Genomic DNA, 20,630 nt, shown 5'->3' with positions numbered 1-20,630 from the left:
AATCTGTCCTCCAGCTCTGGGGTCAGCTCTGTGCTGCTTTTCACTGCTGGCCAAACCAGCAGCACTGCAACAGAGAATGGGGATTTTTCCCAGCTCTTGTTCATCACGCCAGATGTGCCTGTGCTTTTTTTTTTTTTTTTTTTCAAGCTCATTTGAATGTCTGTAATGGACTTCTGGCTTTGAAACATCATCAGTTACCAGATGTCTTTTAAATTGTCTACCTTGCAAAGTCGTCCGTTGCCAGATGTCTTTTCAATTGTGAACCCCTGCAGTCAGAGGTTAAAGCTGTGTCAAAACAGCCACTGACATGAATTCATATTACACTTTAAATGCTCTATGATTTCCTCCAGCCCTTTCCCCTTAAAAGTCCTCTCATGGTAATTTTATGGCTCACCCAAGATTTGCCACCTGCCCATGGCTAGAGATGCAGTGATAAATGTTTTTAATAATTAACAGTGCAGGGGCTTTGTACCTGTGTCTCGTGGATATCTCACCTCTCAGACAGCAGAAATAAAAGCCTGTTGTTACAGGAAGAGTAATGGTGCTGGTGGAGGGTTCCTGCAGCTGCAGCATCAGTGCAGACCTCCTACAACTGGAGTTGTTTGCAGGCAGGATTTTGTCCTGGGCCCTGTTTGGAGCTCAGGGCAGCTGGAGAAGCAGCTGTGCTTGCAGAGTTGCTAAGGTAAAAGAGCTTTGGGGGTTGTGTGGGGCTGGGAAGAGGCTGTGCAAGTCAAAGGGACAAGCAGGCTGGGTGAGAGTTTCCTTCTTAATCCGACTCCCCAGGGTCCCATCCAGCCCCTGTGCTGGCTGCCAAAAGCTCAGGCTGAGAGGCTATTTTGGGATACAGCAACACCAAGTGTTACTTCAGAGATGTTTGGAGAGAGATTTAATAAAATCAGCTAATAAGGTTTGACGTGCTGAAGATTAGGAGAAGTCACTGGGAGCGTCTGAAGTGACCTCGGGGGGAGGCTCGGGGAGTTGTGTTATCCTGGGGATGGATGATGCTCTCCTGGGATGGCTGTGGGACAGCAGCAGCTCAACTCTTTGTGAACCCATCTCTGAGCTGTGGGGGCAAACCAGCAGGGCAGCCTGGCACTGCATATTTGCTTTAAAATTAAAAAAAAAAATAAATAAATAAGGAAGGGAAAAAGCAGCTCAAAGCTGGTGCAGGCTCTGGGGCTGGGAGCAGCCCCTCTCCCTGCAGCAGCTGTCCCCTGTAAATCACCCTGTCCCCAGCCACGGTGTCACAGGGCAGTGGGGTCCCCACTCACAGCCCAGCCCTGCCCTCTGCTCAGCACCAACTGCTTGGGGCTGTCAGCTTCTGGTTTTGTTTTGATGGTTTAGGGTTTTTTTTCTTTCCCTTTTTTTGTCACAGGACCAGCCCAGAATAGAATCACGAGATGGGTGTTTATTACTTTCCAAATAATCTATAGCCTGGTTTTAGTGCTGACAGGGTCTGAAAGGCAGTGTCACTGCTGTGCTCATGTTTCCATGTGACACCCCTGCTCCTGCTTTTCCCATTCCATAACTAGTGACTGAAGTGAGTTTGGCAGCCTTGGTTTCAGCTCCAGCCTGTTGGTTCCCATGTCACAGACAGGCTCTGCTAGCAGCAAACTCTTGTCAGGAGGAGAGAATTACAGCTGAAGCTTGAAATGTGCTGGTGTTCAGTGCAAAGCTTTAAATTCTTGACCAAAGTTAGATAAAACCAGCTAAAAGTATGATGTTTGAAATACACTATCTATTTATCTTTTCCTCCTGACCAAAAATACCTAGACTGGAAGTATGTGTGTTTGCATCCAAGTTGAGAACAGTTAACTCCTCTTAAAAAATATATATATATAAAAAGCATTTTAGACAATCTGGTTTTTAAAATCTGTACAACTGTCCCTCTCCCTAGATATGTATAGATTATCTATATTGAAAGAAAAAGGTGTGTATGGACATCTCTTTAAAGAAATGGCAATGGTTAGTTTTCAAGCTGTGGGAAGCTTATTTAACTGGTAATAAGAAAAAAATGTTAGTTCTCCCCCAGTAGTCATTAATAGCTCTGAGCTCCAGCCTGGGTACAGATGGAGCTTTGATATGATCACACTTTTCAGGGAGTGTGTGCTGTACATCCTGCTGCTAATCCTGGGGTGGAAACCAGCTCCTCCTAACACCTGCTGCCAGGATCTGACACAACTGATTTCAGCTGCAGCATTTGCAGCCTCCTGGGCTGGAATTTGGATTTGGGCATATCCCAGCTGGACAAGTCAGTGCTGGGCACTTTCTTTGCCTGGTGCTCCTGTAAAACCTCCCTCCAGAGCCCTCCTGGGTCCCCTTCAGCCCAACCATTCCTGGAAGCCCCTTTTCTCTGCTGGGTGGGGGCTGCCCCTCCCCTCAGGGCACAGCAGGGTTTGTGTTCAGGTGATGTTTTTGGTTCTGGTTTCCAGCAGGATGAGCCTGGAGCAGCCTGTGAAACTTCTGTGAAGCTTCTGGGGCCAGGTGAGGAGCAGGTCTGTGGAGCTGGGAGCCCCATGCCCCTCAGGGCTCTGGGCTTCTTTAGGAATTCTGTTCCCAGAGCCTTCCTGGCTGTCTGGGGCTGCCAGGCTGCCCTAAAAACTGGAGCCAAACGTGGATCCTGATGGTTTTGGCCTCTTTGTTAACGTTTGGCAATCAGATCTTGTTATTGAGGAGTTTTCTAGAAGCTGAGTGGAAGACTGGAGGGGGTTTTGGAGGGGCTTTTTTGGTAATGGTTTGCAAAATTTCTGGTTTAGATCTGAAGGGACCCTTAGCCTGACCTCTGGTGTGTAACAGAGGGTATTGAATTTCCTGCACTTAACTCCCACAGTCTATCCAAGAACTGCCTAACCACAGTGCTTTCCTAGGGAAAAAAATCTTAAATGCACTCATTTCAGCATGGCAGAAATGTTTCTTATCCCTGATAGGGAGAAATGGGATTTTCCAGAAGGCTCCAGGATGAAGAACTTCTGGCCTGGGCTCTCTCTGCCTTCCCCTGACCTCATCCCACTCCCCAAACAGCACCTTGTGACCTGTTTGTGTCCTCTCCTGGCTGTGCTGGAGTTGGAGAGACATTTAATGAGCTAAAGGGGCAGAGGGGGAAGAGGAATCCACTTGGGAATAAAGAAGGGGCAGGCATGTAACCCAACTCAGCAGGGACAGGGTTAATGTGACCTTGTCCCACATTGGGTGGGAAAATTTCAGCTGAAAACAGGTATTTATTATTCCACAGAGATGTTTGCAATGGCACAGGAGCCACCACTGCTGCTCTTCTGCCCAAACCCTGTTGGGCCAGGCACTGCACTGGTGCAGAGGAAAAGCTGTCCCTGCCCTGAAGAGATCCCAGGCTCACAAGGTAATTACTTCTCTTTGTCCATTAATTTCCTCTCCCAGATTTTAAGCACAATGACAAATAAATGATTTTAAGTGACCTCTTGAGATAGATGTGCTGCCAGCAGGCACTGGCCTGCCTTGGGTAATGGAAGGCTGGAGGATTCACAGATTTTAAAAGCTGCAGAGTGGCTTTGCTAGAATGACACAGATTAAGATATTCTAGAGATTATCTTCCAAAAACATGGTGGTCAAGGGCTTAATGACTTAAATTGTGGTCAAATGTCTGCTTGTTATCAATTGTCTATTGCCAGTTAAACTGCATTAATGAAAGTCTCTCGATAAAAGCTGCCTTATCACCCGGAACTGAGATACCCAGCCTAAAGTGCTCCAGCAGGGCTGGAGGAAATCCTCCTTTCAGCAGCAAAGGAGACGAGGTGTCGCTTTCCTGAATTAGGCTGAGTCAAATGGATGCTCTGGCCCTCCAGAAAGAAGCAATTCCTTTCACCTTTTGTGTGAAGGGCTGCCTTATCCATGTGTCAGAAAGGATTGTGGCTGTCTTGCAGGAGCTGAGAGCCCAGGCAATCACACCTTGCCATTTGCAGTGGCTGGGGCAGCATCACTGCACCCTGAGGGATTGGCACAGCACATCCTCTGCCACAACCACTTACTTCCTTGGAGAAAATGGGCTGAAAATGGTGTTTAACATTGTTGATGACAATTTTCCCAGATTTATTACCTGTTTTTTGTTCACTGTTTGGCTGCCTGCTCCCCTTCCATCTGCCAGCCCTGTAATCCACCTCCTCTTATCTCAGCACAGTTCTCTGCACCTCTTGCTCATTTTCATTTTATTGCCTAGCTAATCTCGTCCTCCTGCTTTTCCTGACACCGCTCCCTCCTCCCCATCTGTGGAGATTAAATCACTGCTCCTTTTGTCTGATGCCACTCAACATTCCCCCGTTTCACTCGGGCTTTGGGACGCTTCCAGGCACTTTTGCTGTTGTTGCACACATCCGTTTTCCTGGCACAAAAAGGCCCATCAGCATCTGATGGGAGCGTTAGCGAGTCCTCCTTTCAACCAGTTCTCAGAGATGTCCTGAATCCGAAATGGAGCCCAGCTCAGCCTGCCCAGAGCAGCAGAGCCAGGTGTGTGTCTGCAGCTCCAGCACCAGCAGCAGGGTGCTCAGGGCAGCCCTGCAGTGCTGACAGAGCCTGAACATCAGCTGAGAAAATTCTAGACCAGAGATGTGGGCTAGGAAATCTCCAAGCTCTCAAAATGTGAAGTTTTGGAAGTGGTTTCTCGTTTTGTTGGTGATGCATCAGTGTAGTCAACCACCTCCCCTGTTTACAACCTGTCAGTGTTCATGGCCTCAACACTTTTATTCCAATTACTGCTGAGATTTGCTGTGGGTTTTGGGTCAAGCCTGAGCAGCCTCCCTGTTCAAAGGTGTTTAGTGCATCCTGGTTTGGGGTCACAGCCATGGGTAGGGACACTGGATTTTCATGTCATGTGTTTCTGGCATCCTTCCACCTTCCCACAGTGCTGGAGACTCTCAGCAGTGCCTCCTCCAGCTGTGTGATTGTACACTGAAGGCAGTGCTGCTCACCTGGGCTCAGAACTGGAACCTTTAACTCCCCAGCATCCCCAGACCACTTCAAACTGTGGTTCAGGGACTGCATTCCCCAACAGGAATCCTCACAGCTGCCACTTGCTGTTCCTCCCAGTGTGTTTGCTGCCAGAACAAACCCTAAAGCCTTGCTTCAAATAACCCCACTCCAAATACATGGGAGATGGTCCTCTTAGCAATGATTCCTGCTGTCTGGCCCTAATTATTGAATTTAGATGTTCAATTTTATGCTGTTTGCATTGTACCTCTTGCCTTAATCTCAACCATGCTGTATCTCCCCTCACTACCTTTATCTGCCAGAGTGTTTTAAATTAGTTTAAAGAATATGAGAGCTAAAAAAAAAAAAAAAAAAAAAAAAAAAAATTACAACAAACCAGGCAGCTTCAGATGGAAGCCAGCAGCATGCTTTAAAAATAGAGCAGCATCCCTGTGCGAGGTGCTGAGCGGGTGGGTGCCCGGGGAGCTGCAGAGGCTCTGTTTAAACTGAAGGTAAATAAGTGCTGGGGGAGCTGCAGTTCATCCTGTTCCCTTAGTGCTGCCCAGATAATGCAGCAGATCTTCAGGCTGGTTCTAAAAATGGCCCCAGCTCTTGGGTTTCAGGGGTGAGCTCTGCTGCTGTCCGTGGGAGCAGCGGGACACGCCAGGGAAATGGCATCTGCTGCTCCAAAACCAGCAGCACTGCTCAGCTCTTGGCACTGCTCTTTATGAGGAGGATTTCTGCAGTGAAGATTTTGTGCCTTTATACTGTGCTGCCTAATGCAAACTTTGCTGTCTGTAAATCCCTGGGGTCAGGCAGGGTTTTGTTGAAATTCCCTTTCCTGCCTGGTTGACCTGTGAAAACAGCAATCATCTGACAGCAGCACTTAATTGGTAATTCAGGATTGAAGTGGGCTGTCCAGTGAGTAATTTCACAGGAGCAGAGTTTAGGATTGAAGCTAGTTTAATATAACAATTGTCTTGAAAGCCTCCTTGGCATTTTAATGGTGTTTTTCTTTGGTCTAAATATATATGAGAAGTTGAGAGGATGTTTAAATCTGAGCAGGGTATAAAAGGGACCAAGGGAAAGACTGAGAGGTCTTGTCCAAACTCCACCCAGTTGTGTGAGCCCTGGCTTCCCTAGGACAGGGCATCACCCCAGGGAGCTGCACCAGTCACCATCCCTCTCCCTGCTCCAGGATGAGCATTAGTGTCCCTACCTTCCTTGTCACCCTCCTCTCTCCCACCTAGTTGAGCTCAGCTCAGCTGTGCAAAGGACAAGTATTTGTTACCCTTCAGTGGCTGCAGCCACAGCCAACCAGCCCTTCCCTGCTCCCAAGGAGACTGTGTTTGGATTGAGCATATGTTGCTCACTGGAATGGAGAATTCTCCATATTTTTTTTTTCTAAATGAGTTTTCTCAGGCTGTCCCCATTCAGCAAATTCAGGAGGGAAAGGGCAGCAGTGCCCCTTGGCCAGACCATGACAAGCACTTCTGTTCTGCCACAGGAGAAGGCAGAGTGCAGCCTTCCCCATGGCAATAGAGTGATCCTCTGTTGGGTGAATTGTTGCTTACAAGGTTAATTAGCTGTAGAAAATGAGCTAGAATACTTGGGAGTAATGAATTATAATGAGTCATTATATTTGAGGAGTGACAAATTAAATTCATGCATGTTTTGGACTACTTGTTCTAGTCAGAATGGAAAATAGTGCTATGCTTTCTTCTGCTGTTCTGCTTTCGTGTCAGGATGTCAGGAGATAAATCAATATGGCCAGAGCTTGTAAAGCCTGGCAGTGCTTGATTGCATGATGCTTAATCTCTCTCCTGGGTCCTTGAGCTGGGCTGGGAGCAGGAGCTCCTCTGGAATCAATACTTTTTTTGATCTGTTACTGAGAAAATAAGAAGCTTCTCCTAAATTAAAGAGAAAAAAAAGTTGTGATGTCCTGATACCATGAGTGGTAATGTCCCCTGGCAGCTCTGATAGGGGTGTAGCACCCTCATCTAGAGAAGTACATTAAATTATAGTTCCACCTCCCACACCAAGGGGAGTCAAGGTAGCAAGAGTCATGAGATCCTTCAGCTCCTGCTGCCTCCAGAAGAATCTCTGGAGTTTTTCTGTGGAATTAGACCAAGCAACATAGCAAACGAAGGAGCAGACAGACATTGGAACCCCTGAAATACATGGAAAGTGAGGATGAGGAACCTACCTGGAAGAGAGCTGCTGGAATCTCAATGCAACATGAAGGACACTGTGAAAAAGAGGATCTTGAGAATAATTCATTCTCAGTTCCCCTCAAGAGTTATAATATGTCCCTGGGTGAGCTGAAGCCTGGCACAAGCTGCTGTAGCTTGATTTGGGTTTTTCTTGGTGTGGTACCAAGGTTCAGCTGGTTCAAGGCTGGAGGAGCTGTGAGCAGTGGGAGGATTTGAATTCACAACTTTCCTTTTAAATAGATCAGTGGTTCCAGGAGGGCAAGTGGGACTGCTGCTGATTAAGTTTGCTGGATTGATGCCTCTGGAAGTGTTTGGAGAGATTTTTCAAATCTTTCTGTCTGTTGAAGGCTCCCATGGCATTAGCTGTTTGTCACCACTGGGAGAAAACACTTTCTTCTTCTCAGAACAAAGAGCATTTTAGAGCTCAAAGACACAAGGTCTTAGTTTTGCTACTAATTATATGTCAAAACCTATGTTAGGCCCAAATGAGAGCATCTCTCCAGATGTTCTCTCAGCTGCCCTGCCTCAGCCCTGTGGGTTATGTTCTGAGTTTTTGAGCACTCATTTTGATGGTTGGTCCTGCCATGGTCAGGTGCAAACTCCCACTTACACTAGAAGGCATCAGTGACACAAAGTGGAAAATTCTCAGGGTGCAGAGCTGTCTCAGGAAGCAGCCAGTGGGGTGACAGCTTATGGACCAGAGCCTGTGCTTGGAGATGTGGAGTCACACACCATATCTTCTGTGAAAGCAGCTATTCTTGCTCTTGCCAGGCTGCTCTGAAGACCCATACAATGATGTTAATTGTGAGCCACAAGCTGGCTCTTATCTTCAAATTGTTTCTCTCTGACAATTTTAAGAAGAGCTCAGCATGTTCTCAGTAGGAGCTGATGGATGCTGAGCACTTCTGAAATCCTGCCAACTTCATTTAGGTTCCTAAACAGGAACTGAGTGCTTTTGAACATATGATCCTAAGGGTGCATTTCATAACTCCACAGCTCTGTCCATATCGTTTCTTTCCTCTCTCCCTGTCCCCAGAATGCTCCTGGCAGCAGCAATAACACCAGGAGCACCAGGCTAGTCAAGGCTTGAGTGGTGTCTCAGTGAAGATGTCAGCTCAAGCCACCCTGAGCAGAATTAAGTGACAGCAGTTAAAAGGTGCCTGTCTGCATCCTGTGTGCAGTGAGGTCCCATCACCACTACCAGCAGTATGGATATATCTGAGATAGCTGTAATAGATTTTATATATGTACATGAAAACAGTAATTTAATGTTAATTCTGCCTTGTTTTTCAGAGTATTCCATTCCATATTTCAGACCTTGTACACTTTACTTGACAACGCTCTGACTCTCAATTTCAGGAGTCAAATTTTTTCCTAAGCAGATTCTTGGGGCAGATGTAATGGATATTTTGCAGAGTTCATGGGGCAGAGGAGGAGGGCAGACAGGCCTTTATCTGAAGCTTTTCCAGCAGAGTTAGTGCAGGGACAGCATCTGTTTTTGGCGCTGTGAGGCTGACATCCTCTCCCAGCAGACTTGGCAGCGGGCGGAAGGACCACATGTCCAAAAATCTGGGGGGCCCGAAGGCTGTGGACAAAAGTACGGCAAAGAATTTAAACAGCAGCGAGTGGAGTGATGCGGGAGGGCCGGCGGGGAGCGATTAGCACAGAGCTCTGGAATGCGGCGTTTCAATAGCGCTCCGGAGCGATCTGCAGCCCCAGTGACTCGGGCAGCGCCCGATTTTGGGAGCCGTGCGGGGCTGCGAGCGCAGCTCCCCTCTGCCCACAGGGCTTTCCTTTTCTCCACAGCGCTGCCAGAACCCCCCTGGCAGCCTGCAGCGTGTCTGCTCTTTGCTAGCCCTGGGCCACTGCACTAAACCACCTGTGGCCACGATCCAGCTGCTGCCAGCTGTGCACTGGGGTGGGGCTCCCATGTTTTCCTCACGTTTGCCAGTCAGGGGTTTGGGTGGTTTTATTCCACTGGTTTTGGTCTCTCTGGGAATGCACCCAGCGGGACTAAGCATGTGTCTGTGGTTGCATCCATTTGTTTTGTTTTGTTTTCTTTAAATTTTCATTTCTCCCCCCACCCCTCTTCAGATTTCTAGGTGCATAAATCCAAGTGCAGAATGAATTAAAAATAAAGCTGGGTGGAAGGCTGATGTGAACACATGCTTTTTTAGTTGAGGTGGGAGAAGAAGGCACTCATTCAAGCCCTCATCTAGGGCAGGGAATTCCCTGGCTTTTGTCTAAATATGGCATGAGAGAGCAGAGCACAGGCAATGCAATGCTTCACTGAGTATTGTTTAAAAGGGAGCTTGGCACTGGCCAGCAAGTAGGATTCTTGTGAAAACATGGCACAAGGAGTTGTTTGACAGATTCTGACATAGCAAAGTCTTTACAAGAGGAATAAAAAAAAAAAAAAAAAAAAGAAGGAGAAGGAAAAGAGAGAAAACGTGGAGTGCTTGAAGCCAAAAGCATATTGATAAAAGGTGCTTAGCACTGAGTCATGCCCTGCATGCTCTGTGGGCCTGATCCCATCAGTGATCCATGGCACTGAGTTAAAAAGAGTTAAAAATCCACTCCTGAATGATTGCCCCTCTCATCAGGAGAGGATATAAAGAACAGTGAGGGCTGGGGAAGAGGCTGCCATGGCTTAACCCACCAGCCAGAGTCTCCACCTCAGGCTTGCCAGGTTGGGTGGACGTGTCCTCTGCCACACAGTGTTCCACCCTGCAGGCAGTGGCACTTCACCAGCAGATCTTTGGATGCAGAACTCAGTCCCAAGCAATCCTGTGGTCTGTGTAGGTGTCTCCTTTTTGCAAAACTTATGCTGAGTTGTGGCTTTGAATCCCTGTTGCAGCAACAGTCCCTGCCTGGAAGGAAACCCTTCTCCCTCTGCTGCATCTGGAGACATGGTGAGAACCTTGGGGCACAAAGGCCTTTGGACATCTCACAATAGAGAATTTTGTCTCCAAAATCCCTGGTCTGTTTTTGAAATAGGGCCATTATGTGAGTGTGTTTTGAGGGAGGGAAAATTTATCTGGAATTCAGCACTTCTGGAGGTTTCAGATGAAGACAGAGCACTTGATGATTCTACTACTGACAACAGCTACTGAACAATTTCATACAGAGGAGGACTTGGCTCAGCCTTCCCTAAATTTGCCTTGAATGCAACATCCCTGCTTGATCATAGCTGGAGCTTCCTCTCATCAAAGGTAAGTCACTCTTCCTCTGGTTGGTGTCTTGCAATGTAAACTGGAATGATAGGAGTAGTCTGTAATTAGCACATACCCCCAGGCAGTTTTGTTGTTCCTGAAATGCAAGGCCTAAACTGTTCTGCTGCCACGGGATTGGTTTGGTTTTGATTGCTGGAACTGCTCTGCCTTGGTGCTGTGGTCTGGTATGGATCAGACACCAGGAGTCCAGATCCACTCCTGTGGGCATCTTCCAGTGAAACCAAAGGTTAATCCATCTCATGTGTTGCCCATGAGATGCACTCCTTGGCAAAGCAGCCAAGCCCAGGAATTTCTGTGTCATCTTTGCAAAGATGCCAAGATCTTTGCTTTTAGGGGAAGAGCAAAGGTATGGGAGCCCTTCCCCACCCTTTTTGAGCATTTCAGTTGATGTTATGAATTGTAGTGGAGCTACTTTCAGAAAGTAAATATTTGGTGTCCCCATCCAGCAGAAAATAAGTAGAGCCAACCACCTGCCACTCACTTGGTCACCTCAACAAAACCAGGCTGGGGCTGAGAACCAACAGCAACGACACCAAGTTTTTGTGGAGAGTTCTCTCCAAACAAGAGCTGTGCTGGGAGAGCAAACAACACCTGGAGGAGCTGGGCATGGGCTGAAAGGGGGCAGGGATGGTGGGCAGAGGCTGTGTGTGCTCCAACTGGGGCTGTGGCAGGGGCAGGAGGAGGAGGATGCCTCCATCAGCCCCTGGTGGTGCAGGAGGTGAGTGGGTGAGTGCCCCATCCCTGCTGGGTGGGCAGGGCACAGCTCCATGTGCAGGGACAGCTCAGCTCTCCTCTGTGCCTGCAGAGCAAAGCCCTGGAGTGGAACTGCCCCTCCTGCTCTCAGCTGGGCTGGGGTCACACCTGGGGGCAGATGAAGGGGCTGGCACTGGGCACTGTGTGGCAGAGGCACAGCTCCACCACACCCACACCTCTGCCCAAGCTGAATTCCCTAAGGAAAAAGTGTCCCTGTGCCTCCCTGGGCAGCAGGAGGATGGCACATTACCCACACAAATACCCAATGTCCAAGCAATCTGCATTTGGCTGGTGCAGGTTTTTTCTTTATCTTATTTTTTTGTTGTTGTTGTTTTTAGCCTTCTAAAAACAAACTTCAGATTCGTCATCTGGAAGTGATCTCATGGCATTACAGATTTGCTTTCCTGGGAAACTAAACTCTTCTGGTGTAATGATGGGAAAGTCTCACCTTCCCTTTTTTATTATTCCTTTAACCAAGGTTCTATTGAAATTAGCTTGGCAGGGCAACAGCTCAGAAAGAAAGGCACAAAAGAAAACCCTTTGCTACTATCAGGTTTTTTATTCTATTTATTTTCTTACCCATCTCATGATTTTGGGGAGATGGCAAGTGATTTTTCAACCTTTATTGGCACATATGCACATCTATAGAGAAGGATCCATTTTACTAATACAGGAGTCTGTTTGTCCCACTGCCAGCAAAAAAATAGAGGCAAACCCCAGTAATTAATTACTGCACTGTCTTCTGTAGTTCTCTTTGAGCTGAAACGCTGTCTGCTCACTCCTACTCTTTTTTCTGCCTCTTACAAATTCCTTGCACAAGTGGAAGCCCAGCTCAGCGAGCCCAGTGCAGTATCACTGTGCTGAGTGAGGATGGGCTTGGCTCCTCTTCAAAGGGAGCTTTTATCGAGTGTTTAGTGTGATGTGACAAAGCAGGGAAGTGTGCCATGGACGTGCTGCTTCCAAATCCCCTCCTTCCACCTTGATTAAACTCGAGGGCAATTACCCTTGCCAGGGTGATGAGTGCTGCCAGTGTGCATCTTGTTTACAGCTGTGCTCATTTTTTTACGGTGTTTTCCCCATTTTGCACTAGGACAAAACTCCTCTGCTTTATGCCATGGATAAAATCCATTTAAAGTGCCAAGTTTCTCGTGTTTTGCCACAGGAGCCATGGGATTCAGAACGTTGTTTTTCAGGCTGGCACAGCTGCTCACATGTGCAAAGTGATGCCCAGACTCAGAGCCCTGCAAGGTGTCACTGTCAGTGCAGGGAAGCTTTGGATGGGGCCAGTAGAAACTAAAAAGATTTATTATAGAACTGTTTTATTGTGCTAGGAACAAGAATTTACTGTCTGGTGTGAGTGGGCTTTAGATGCTGCTGTAAATTCCAGATGAACATTTCACAGCATTTGCCATCCCATTTCACCCAATTTTATTTTCTGTATTTCATTTCTGTTTCTAAATTCTGCTTTATTCTGAGTTTTGATAAATTTAGAAAGTCTAATTTTAAAAAACAAGCAAACAAGCACACCACATTTTGGCAAAAAATATTTGGGTAAACATTTTAATTCTACCAGTTTCCCAATTGCCTATAGCAGTCACTTTAATAAATGGCTGCATCTAACTAATTTTACTTGAAAATATCCTGTTTCTTCTTTTCTCTCTGGTTTTTTTTTTTCCTTCCTTCACAAGAAGCAGATTTCAGAGAAACTTTAACAGAAAAAATGTACATCAGCACCCTGAGATATTTCCATGTTTGGCTTTGAATCTGTCAGTTTTACATGGAGAAAAAAAATACGTTGTGAATTTTCTAGTGCAGAGACTTTGCAGTTTGGTAGTTTGGGCAGAATGCACTGAGCACAGGAGCTTTTCTTCCTGGTCATTCCTGTGTTTCACCCATCACTGTGCCCTGGCATTCTGATGGCTTCCTCCCTTTTTCTCTGGATAATCTTCTTCCCTCTTTTTTTTAATAAAATGACATGAAAGTCTATTTCAGTTGACTATGACACGATGCTGAAATTTTCTGATTGAGAAAGAAAATTTTTTTTTTTTTAATTTTTGGTTGCCTCTGAATCCATGGGTGGACGATGGTGGGACCCCAGACCCAGCTCCTTGTTGCCTTGGCTCTGTGCTGTGATTCCAGGATCTATGGGGGATTCCTCCTGGCAGTTCCTGGGAGGGCTGGTCCTGCAGGCAGAGCCAGGCCAGGCTCCCACAGGCTGCTCCCATCCCTGCAGCAGCCCACCCGTCCTCCTCTGTGCTGGAACATCAGCCAGAGCCTTGCAGGCTGCAAGGGCTGGGTTTTAATCCCCCTATTCAGAGTGTTTGGAGGAACAGGAGGAGAAGCATACGGCATGTGCTCACCTCGGCTCCCAGCAGGGCTGGGGGAGTGTCCCAGCAGCTGCTGGGGGGATCCTTGTCCTTCTGTCCTTCTGGCCTTCTGTCCTCCCACAGCCACATCCCAAATGTGAGCTCAGGGTGCTCAGCATCACCCCACGAGCAGGTGAGCGTGTCCCTTCCTCCCCTGTGTAGCCAGCAGGGGCATGGACAGGGTGTCACAGGATAGAGACACTGTGACAGGGGTGTCAGAGCAGAGACACTGTGACAGGGGTGTCATGGGGCAGAGACACTGTGACAGGGGTGTCACAGAGCAGAGACACTGTGACAGGGGTGTCACGGGGCAGAGACACTGTGACAGGAGTGTCATGGGGCAGAGACACTGTGACAGGGGTGTCAGAGCAGAGACACTGTGACAGGGGTGTCATGGGGCAGAGACACTGTGACAGGGGTGTCACAGAGCAGAGACACTGTGACAGGGGTGTCACGGGGCAGAGACACTGTGACAGGAGTGTCATGGGGCAGAGACACTGTGACAGGGGTGTCACAGGATAGAGACACTGTGACAGGGGTGTCACAGAGCAGAGACACTGTGACAGGGGTGTCACGGGGCAGAGACACTGTGACAGGGGTGTCACAGGATAGAGACACTGTGACAGGGGTGTAACAGAGCAGAGACACTGTGACGGGGGTGTCACAGGATAGAGACACTGTGACAGGGGTGTCACGGGGCAGAGACACTGTGACAGGGGTGTAATGGGGCAGAGACAGGAGTGTCACAGGATAGAGACACTGTGACAGGGGTGTCACGGAGCAGAGACACTGTGACAGGGGTGTCACAGAGCAGAGACACTGTGACAGGGGTGTCACGGGGCAGAGACACTGTGACAGGAGTGTCATGGGGCAGAGACACTGTGACAGGGGTGTCACAGGATAGAGACACTGTGACAGGGGTGTCACAGAGCAGAGACACTGTGACAGGGGTGTCATGGGGCAGAGACACTGTGACAGGGGTGTCACAGGATAGAGACACTGTGACAGGGGTGTCACAGAGCAGAGACACTGTGACAGGGGTGTAATGGGGCAGAGACACTGTGACAGGGGTGTCACAGAGCAGAGACACTGTGACAGGGGTGTAACAGAGCAGAGACACTGTGACAGGGGTGTCACAGAGCAGAGACACTGTGACAGGGGTGTCACGGGGCAGAGACACTGTGACAAGGGTGTAATGGGACAGAGACACTGTGACAGGGGTGTCACAGGGCAGAGACACTGTGACAAGGGTGTCACAGGATAGAGACACCGTGACAGGGGTGTAACAGAGCAGAGACACTGTGACAGGAGTGTCACAGGATAGAGACACCGTGACAGGGGTGTAACAGAGCAGAGACACTGTGACAGGAGTGTCATGGGGCAGAGACACTGTGACAGGGGTGTCACAGGATAGAGACACTGTGACAGGGGTGTCACGGGGCAGAGACACTGTGACAGGGGTGTCACAGAGCAGAAGCACTGGAGGAGGGACTCCATCCTCTCCTGGTTTTCCTTCAGCTGGATCAGCTCCACAGCAGGGCTGGGAGTCCCTCAAAGGCACAGGTTTCCCTTCACAGTCACAGCAGGGCTTTGGGTGTGGGTGCCTTGGGTGTTGGGAAGTTTGCTGGATTAAGGACTCACATTTGGCCACAGCAGGTCTCTGGTGAGACCTGGGTGCAGCTTTGGTCTCAAAGCACACGAGATACTCCAGCAGAGGAGCTGAGTGCTGAGCCCTTGCTCCCTGCACCTCCCCACATCTTCCCTTGTCCCCAGATTTGCACATCCATCCTTGCTGTCCTGCCGCTGCTCACTGCCTGACCCTCATTTGACCCGGCTGCAGCCAGCAGCAGCACTGGCAGGGCTGGTACCTCATCCTCTCCCCTGCCTTGCTCCCTCCTGTGTCCCCTCCTGCCCGCCCTGCTCTCCCTGCTCTGGGCACCATCTGCTGGGTTCGGGGCTGTCTCATCTCACCAACTGTCGTTTGTCCTGGCTGGGGGGAAATGTGCTCACGTTTTCATCAAAGGAGCCCCAGCCCCTCTCTTTGTGGCCCAGCCGGGCTGTGGAGAGGAGCCAAGCAGTTGGCACTCAGTTAGCACTGAGCATTAATAAAAGCATTACAGTGAGGTTAGAGCCTCATTAAAGCACTGCTAACGAACCGTCTGCCTTCCAGAAGCACGAAATTTTAGCTAAGCTTCCTCCTTCTAATTTTATGTATATTTAAATCTTTCTGGGCAGGCAATACTGATTTCTCCAGGCTGCTACAGCATGAACAGAGCCCATTTCAGAGGAGCTGCTCTGGAAGTGCCTTTGGGTCCTGCAGTCTCATCAGACAGGGAGCAGAACCCCTGGGCAGCCCCTCTGTATGCTCATGGAGCTCCAGAACATCAACCCCATCACTCCCTGGGCACAGCAGCACTGGGGGCTGTGGGATGAAGGCACAGCACTGCCCCTCTCCCAGCCCTGCTCTGCTGCTGCCAGGTGTGTTTTGGGGCACAGAGGTGCCACCTCAGTCAGATTTTTATTCTCCTGCTCCCTTTGGCACAAACCTGCTGTCAAAGGACAGTGTTTGGTGGATGAATCCTTCTCTTACCTTACAGGGTAAACATGGTGGTTTCGGTGTAAATGCCATTTTCTCGAATGGAAACAACCAGTCAAGTGGCTCCTGGTGGGTTTAGCAGCCTGTTTGGAGGGTGTGCCCTGGGGAGAGGGGTGTCAGGGGGATAAACTCGGTTTTACTCTGCTGCTCTGGCTGCAGAGCTCAGAGCTCCACGCAGCTGCAGGTTTGTGCTAAGGATGTTCCCCCACTGCATCCCAAATTTTGTGGGGCTGCACCGGCAGCCTTGGGTGTCCTGCATGGGGCTGGCAGTGTCAGCCTGGGGGAGTTAATGACTCACTGCAACATTTCCTCTCTGTTTCAGGCATTACAACGCAGATTTTCCTCTTGCAAAGGCTCCAGCTCTGCAGACAGCCACTACCCTCACTGCGGGGAAATCAGTAGGATGTCTTGGGGCAAAGGTAAAACTAAAGTACATCAGTAAATGTTTGCAGGATCAGGACCTTATTCAGGCATAAATCAAGTAGCTCCCGCCAACAATAGAATTACCTAAGTATAAAATCCCATGTAAGCCAGTAAGATCAGCTCCAAACCTGCTATGAATTTGCTTTTTGTTTCCATGCCAAGAATATATCACTTCTAACTGCTGCAATCAGGGCTGGTCCTTTCAGGTTTTTTGGAGTGCTCTTGGGCACGTTTATTTCCCGTCTCCAGCAGATCCACACGGAGCCTGGCCCTCCTTTCCCTGGGGCATGTCCCAGCCTGCTTCACCCACAATAAATTGTCGTTATCAGAGAATTTTTTTTTTTTCTTTCCTGGCTGTTTTTGTTACTGCATTCGGTAAACAAAGGGACAGCAGTGACAATCCAAACCCATTCTTTTTTATTTGCCTGGGCACAGAGTCAACTATTTGTTGGTCTTTTGTTGCTGTTTTTGTTCTCGTTTTAGTGACCGTTGGAACAGCTACTGGTACCTGCGGGGAGCAGGGGCTGGGGCTGCAGGATGTGTCACCTGCATTTGTCACCTGCTGGCACCGGCTCGGGGAGGGGACAGTGGGGAGGACAAGGAGCTGCTGGGGGAAGGTACCGGGTCAAACCAAAGGTCCAGGGCACGGTGGTGCTTTCTGTCCCCCCCAAACAATGTAAGAACAGCCTGCAGCATGTTCCTGGTGGTTGCACGTGCCTCAGTTTCCCCAGTTCTCAGTGCACTGCTTTAAGATGTGCCCCAGGATGAGAAGGCTGGTGGTGCTTGCACCTGAGGCAGGATGAGAGCAGTTCTTGGGAATGATCTTCTCAAAACACACAGGAGAAGGAAGGCAGGAGGGATGGGGGTGAGAGAAGGAAGCTGGAGGCTCTTTTAGCTGAGGGCAAGCTCCTCCTGGTCTCTCCATGTCTGGGGCCTGTGCAGCAGAGGAGGCAGCTCAGGCAGCTCCCAGGCTAGTCTCTGCTCAGCAGACACCAGGAGCAGCATCCTGGCTGCCACTGCCAGCCCCACCTGTCCCTCCCACTCCCAACACAGCTCTCCAAAAACCCGGGCAGAGCCTGGGCCACAGCAGTCCCAGGGATGCATTCTCCATGCTTTGGGCACTGCTGTGGGCTGGGGACACCCTGGTGCCATCAGAGCCATTTGTCACCCCTCTGGAACAGGCTGGGGGGAGCTGCTCTGCTGCCTCTGCCCAGCAAGACTCCTGTGCTGCAAACCAAATCCTGCAGAGAGCATCCCCGGGAGCCATATGGTGTCCCTGAGGCTTTGATGGAGCTGAACCAAGCCCAGAGCAGCCCAGCAGGTCGGTCTGTGAGCCATGGTGAGCCCAGGGGACCCGTCCTGCCCTGCTCAGGGCTGCCAGCCCAGTGCTCAGCACTGTGCTGAGTCTCCAGTGGAGATGCTGAGATTGGGGGATTGCACTTCAGGAGGGTGGTTTTGTGGTTAAATGATACAAGTGGAGGGAGCAGCATCTCAGAGCAGCATCCCAAACTCCAGCCAGACAGCAGGTGGGTCAGGGCAGCTTGGGGATGTGGGGTGTTTGCTCTGACCATGATTCAAACCTGCTCTCAGGGCTGGGGGCAGCACAGTCAAACCTCCATGGACTGATGGGGAGCTTGCACTGAGCTCTGCTCCTTCTGGGGGGATAAACAGTGCTGCAGCACACAGGAGCAGGGGTACACGTGGCTCTGGCCTGAGAGGGCCCACCCAAACAAGCCCCAAACCTACAGAGAAAGGAGAATTTCTCTGGGATTTTACCTTGCACCTCACTTTGTGATGCTCTGAGTTTGCTGTGGAAAGACACAGCCCAGGTTGGTTGAATCTCAAAATTTGTATTTTGGTCTCCAGGAGCTGTGAGCAGCATTTCCCATGCTGGAAAACAGGCTGGAGGAGGGATGTGTGCCCTGCAGCTGGAGCTGTGGGGGCTGCAGTGACTCACTGATATCAGAGGGCTGCCCAGAGAGGACCTGTGGATTTTAATGTTGCAAAGCTTCTGGAGGTTTGCTTTATAATTACAGTTATGTTAAAAAAGGCAGATTTCAGAGTTTATTCTAAATGAAAAAGGGAGGGATGATTGTTTCTGACTGGTCATGGATTAATTTTTTAATTGTGTACCCACAATGTGTTGTCATGCAAGAAAAATCTAACCCTTACAAAAACTCATTTCAAAATGAGTAACTGCAGCATTTTTTCAGTCATTGTCTAAGAAGGCTCTTGCAGGACTGCTGGGACTCCCCTTCTCCCCAGAATGATATTCTGGTATAATTAATGAGGCATTTGGAGTCTGATAGCATTTGTTTCCATCCAGTTTTCATGAAAACCCTCCTGATGCCTCTCAAAAAGAACCTAAGCTTTACTGCCCCACTTTCTCCCACCCAGTGGAAAATGGGAACTGGAAAATTCCCCCAGTTTCTTGGCAGAGAAGCTGAGGTGATGTGGTTCTGCACAAAGCAGGTCTGGCCATGGACTCTGGCAGCAGTTTTATCTTCTTGCTGGGTTGGAAATCGTGACCTCAGCCACTGCAGCAGGTGTTCTCTGCATCATTCTGCAAGGAAATTGGTTTAAATAGCAATAGCATAATTTATCCAACTGAACTAGCAAAGTGCTAATCTGTCTCAGGGGTGAAACAAAAATTCTGTGAGACTTTCAGGGCTTTGCTTGGTTTTTCTACACCCACACAGGCTCTCAGAGCTGTGCCTTGTGCTTGTCCATCACTGCCTGCAGAATGCCCAGCACAGAGAGGCCATTTCTGCTGATAACAGGAAAGCCAGTGTTTGATCCTGCTGTCAACAGGTCTTAGCTTGGAGAGAAACCTCCACTAATCAGCTGCTTTGTGGCATTTTTACAGCAAGATAAAAGACGCCTGGAATTATTTGTTGGTCACCAAGCAAATGTTTTACTGGTGAAATATTGCAGAGGCTGTTTAGAGTCTTGATTGACAAAAGTGCCAAAAATTTACAGCCCTCTCCATGCCCTCCCCTCCCCAGATTGATGGCTGAGATGGAGATGATGGAGAGGATGGAGAGGATGGAGGTGATGGAATGAGGGAGATGATGGAGAGGATGGAGAGGATGGAAATGAGAGAGATGATGGAGAGGATGGAGATGAAGGAGCTGCAGATAAAGAAGGAGATGGAGCCACCTCATGCAAGAGCTGCAGGGCTAACCCGGGGTTGAAGTGTGGGGAGAAGCTCATTTGTTATGCAAATCTCTGCTTGAGCCTGGCGTAGACAGTGGAAAGCTCGAATTATTTTAAGCAGAGGACAAAAGTTCTCTCCATCCCCCTATCATCTTGGATCCTTGAAAAAACAAAACAAAACAGAAACCTCTGTGTGAACTATCTGACAATGATCAGCACTTGGCTTTTCTGGCAAGAGCAGGGTGCATGGAAATAGAACAATTAAGGGAAAAAAACGGTATTGGGAGCAGGCAGGCTTTATGTTGTCTTGATGACAGCATGGAGTGATCATCCTCCAGCCTTATCTCTCCAGCTGCCAGGCACAGCAGGGCTGCAGGGCTGGGGGCTCTCCCTGGGTGAGAGGAGCTTCCTTGCTGCCCACCTGGGCTCAGCCCAGGCTCTCTGGGCAAGGAGAGGAGCAAGGGTGGCTGTTCTGGATGCAGGATGTCCTTTCAGGCCCAAAGCTGGAGTGGGAGGCTGGTCCATGCAGGGGAGGCACCCGTGCATGGCAGTGACCTTCCTGCCCACAGCTTTGCATGAGCAGATGTGCATTTTGTGCTAAGATAACCCTGTCAGTATTTACACAGCATCCAGGGGCACAAAGCTGAGCTTTGCCACCTGGGCAGGGATGGCACATTGGCATTTCCATGGGGAGAGCCAAACCTGTGCCACGTGCTGTGTAAGGCAGTGCTGCTGCCTGCACTCTGCCCACTGCAGCTGTGCTAAAACCAGACACTTTCCAGATGGTTTCCAGACAGGCTGCATCTCTCCAGAGTGGTTTTCCCCTGAGCTGAGCTGTCCCCTGGCCTCAGCATCCTGAGAAGGCCCAGTGGGCTGCTGCACTGTGCTGTGCAGAGGGCTGGTTAAAGCTGGGGGTGAATCAGCTTTTTAAAAGGAATAAGATAAGCCCTTGATC

At 49.3% G+C, this 20,630-nt stretch overlaps 1 protein-coding gene across 13 annotated transcripts in view; it reads left to right on the top strand.

Annotated features, from left to right (window-relative positions):
• Positions 1 to 16,852, top strand: part of CTCFL (CCCTC-binding factor like) — a 55,839-nt gene extending 38,987 nt beyond the window's left edge. For 8 of the 13 annotated variants that reach the window (XR_008841943.1, XR_008841937.1, XR_008841936.1 and 5 more), the window contains 5 exons: positions 3,235 to 3,355; positions 10,006 to 10,060; positions 10,146 to 10,360; positions 15,736 to 15,978; positions 16,419 to 16,852. The gene's annotated coding sequence lies outside the window, so the exon portion shown is untranslated. Of the gene's footprint in view, positions 1 to 2,432; positions 2,485 to 3,234; positions 3,356 to 10,005; positions 10,061 to 10,145; positions 10,361 to 15,735; positions 15,979 to 16,097; positions 16,166 to 16,418 lie in introns of all 13 variants that reach the window. The other 5 variants (XR_008841934.1, XR_008841941.1, XR_008841945.1 and 2 more) reach the window with 5 other exon arrangements.
• The last annotated feature ends 3,778 nt before the right edge of the window (positions 16,853 to 20,630 follow it).

The sequence above is a fragment of the Oenanthe melanoleuca genome, chromosome 20, assembly GCF_029582105.1.
Source record: "Oenanthe melanoleuca isolate GR-GAL-2019-014 chromosome 20, OMel1.0, whole genome shotgun sequence".
Lineage (NCBI taxonomy): Eukaryota > Metazoa > Chordata > Aves > Passeriformes > Muscicapidae > Oenanthe > Oenanthe melanoleuca.
Note: the sequence above shows the minus strand (reverse complement) of the source record. Positions and strands in the feature narration are given on the sequence as shown.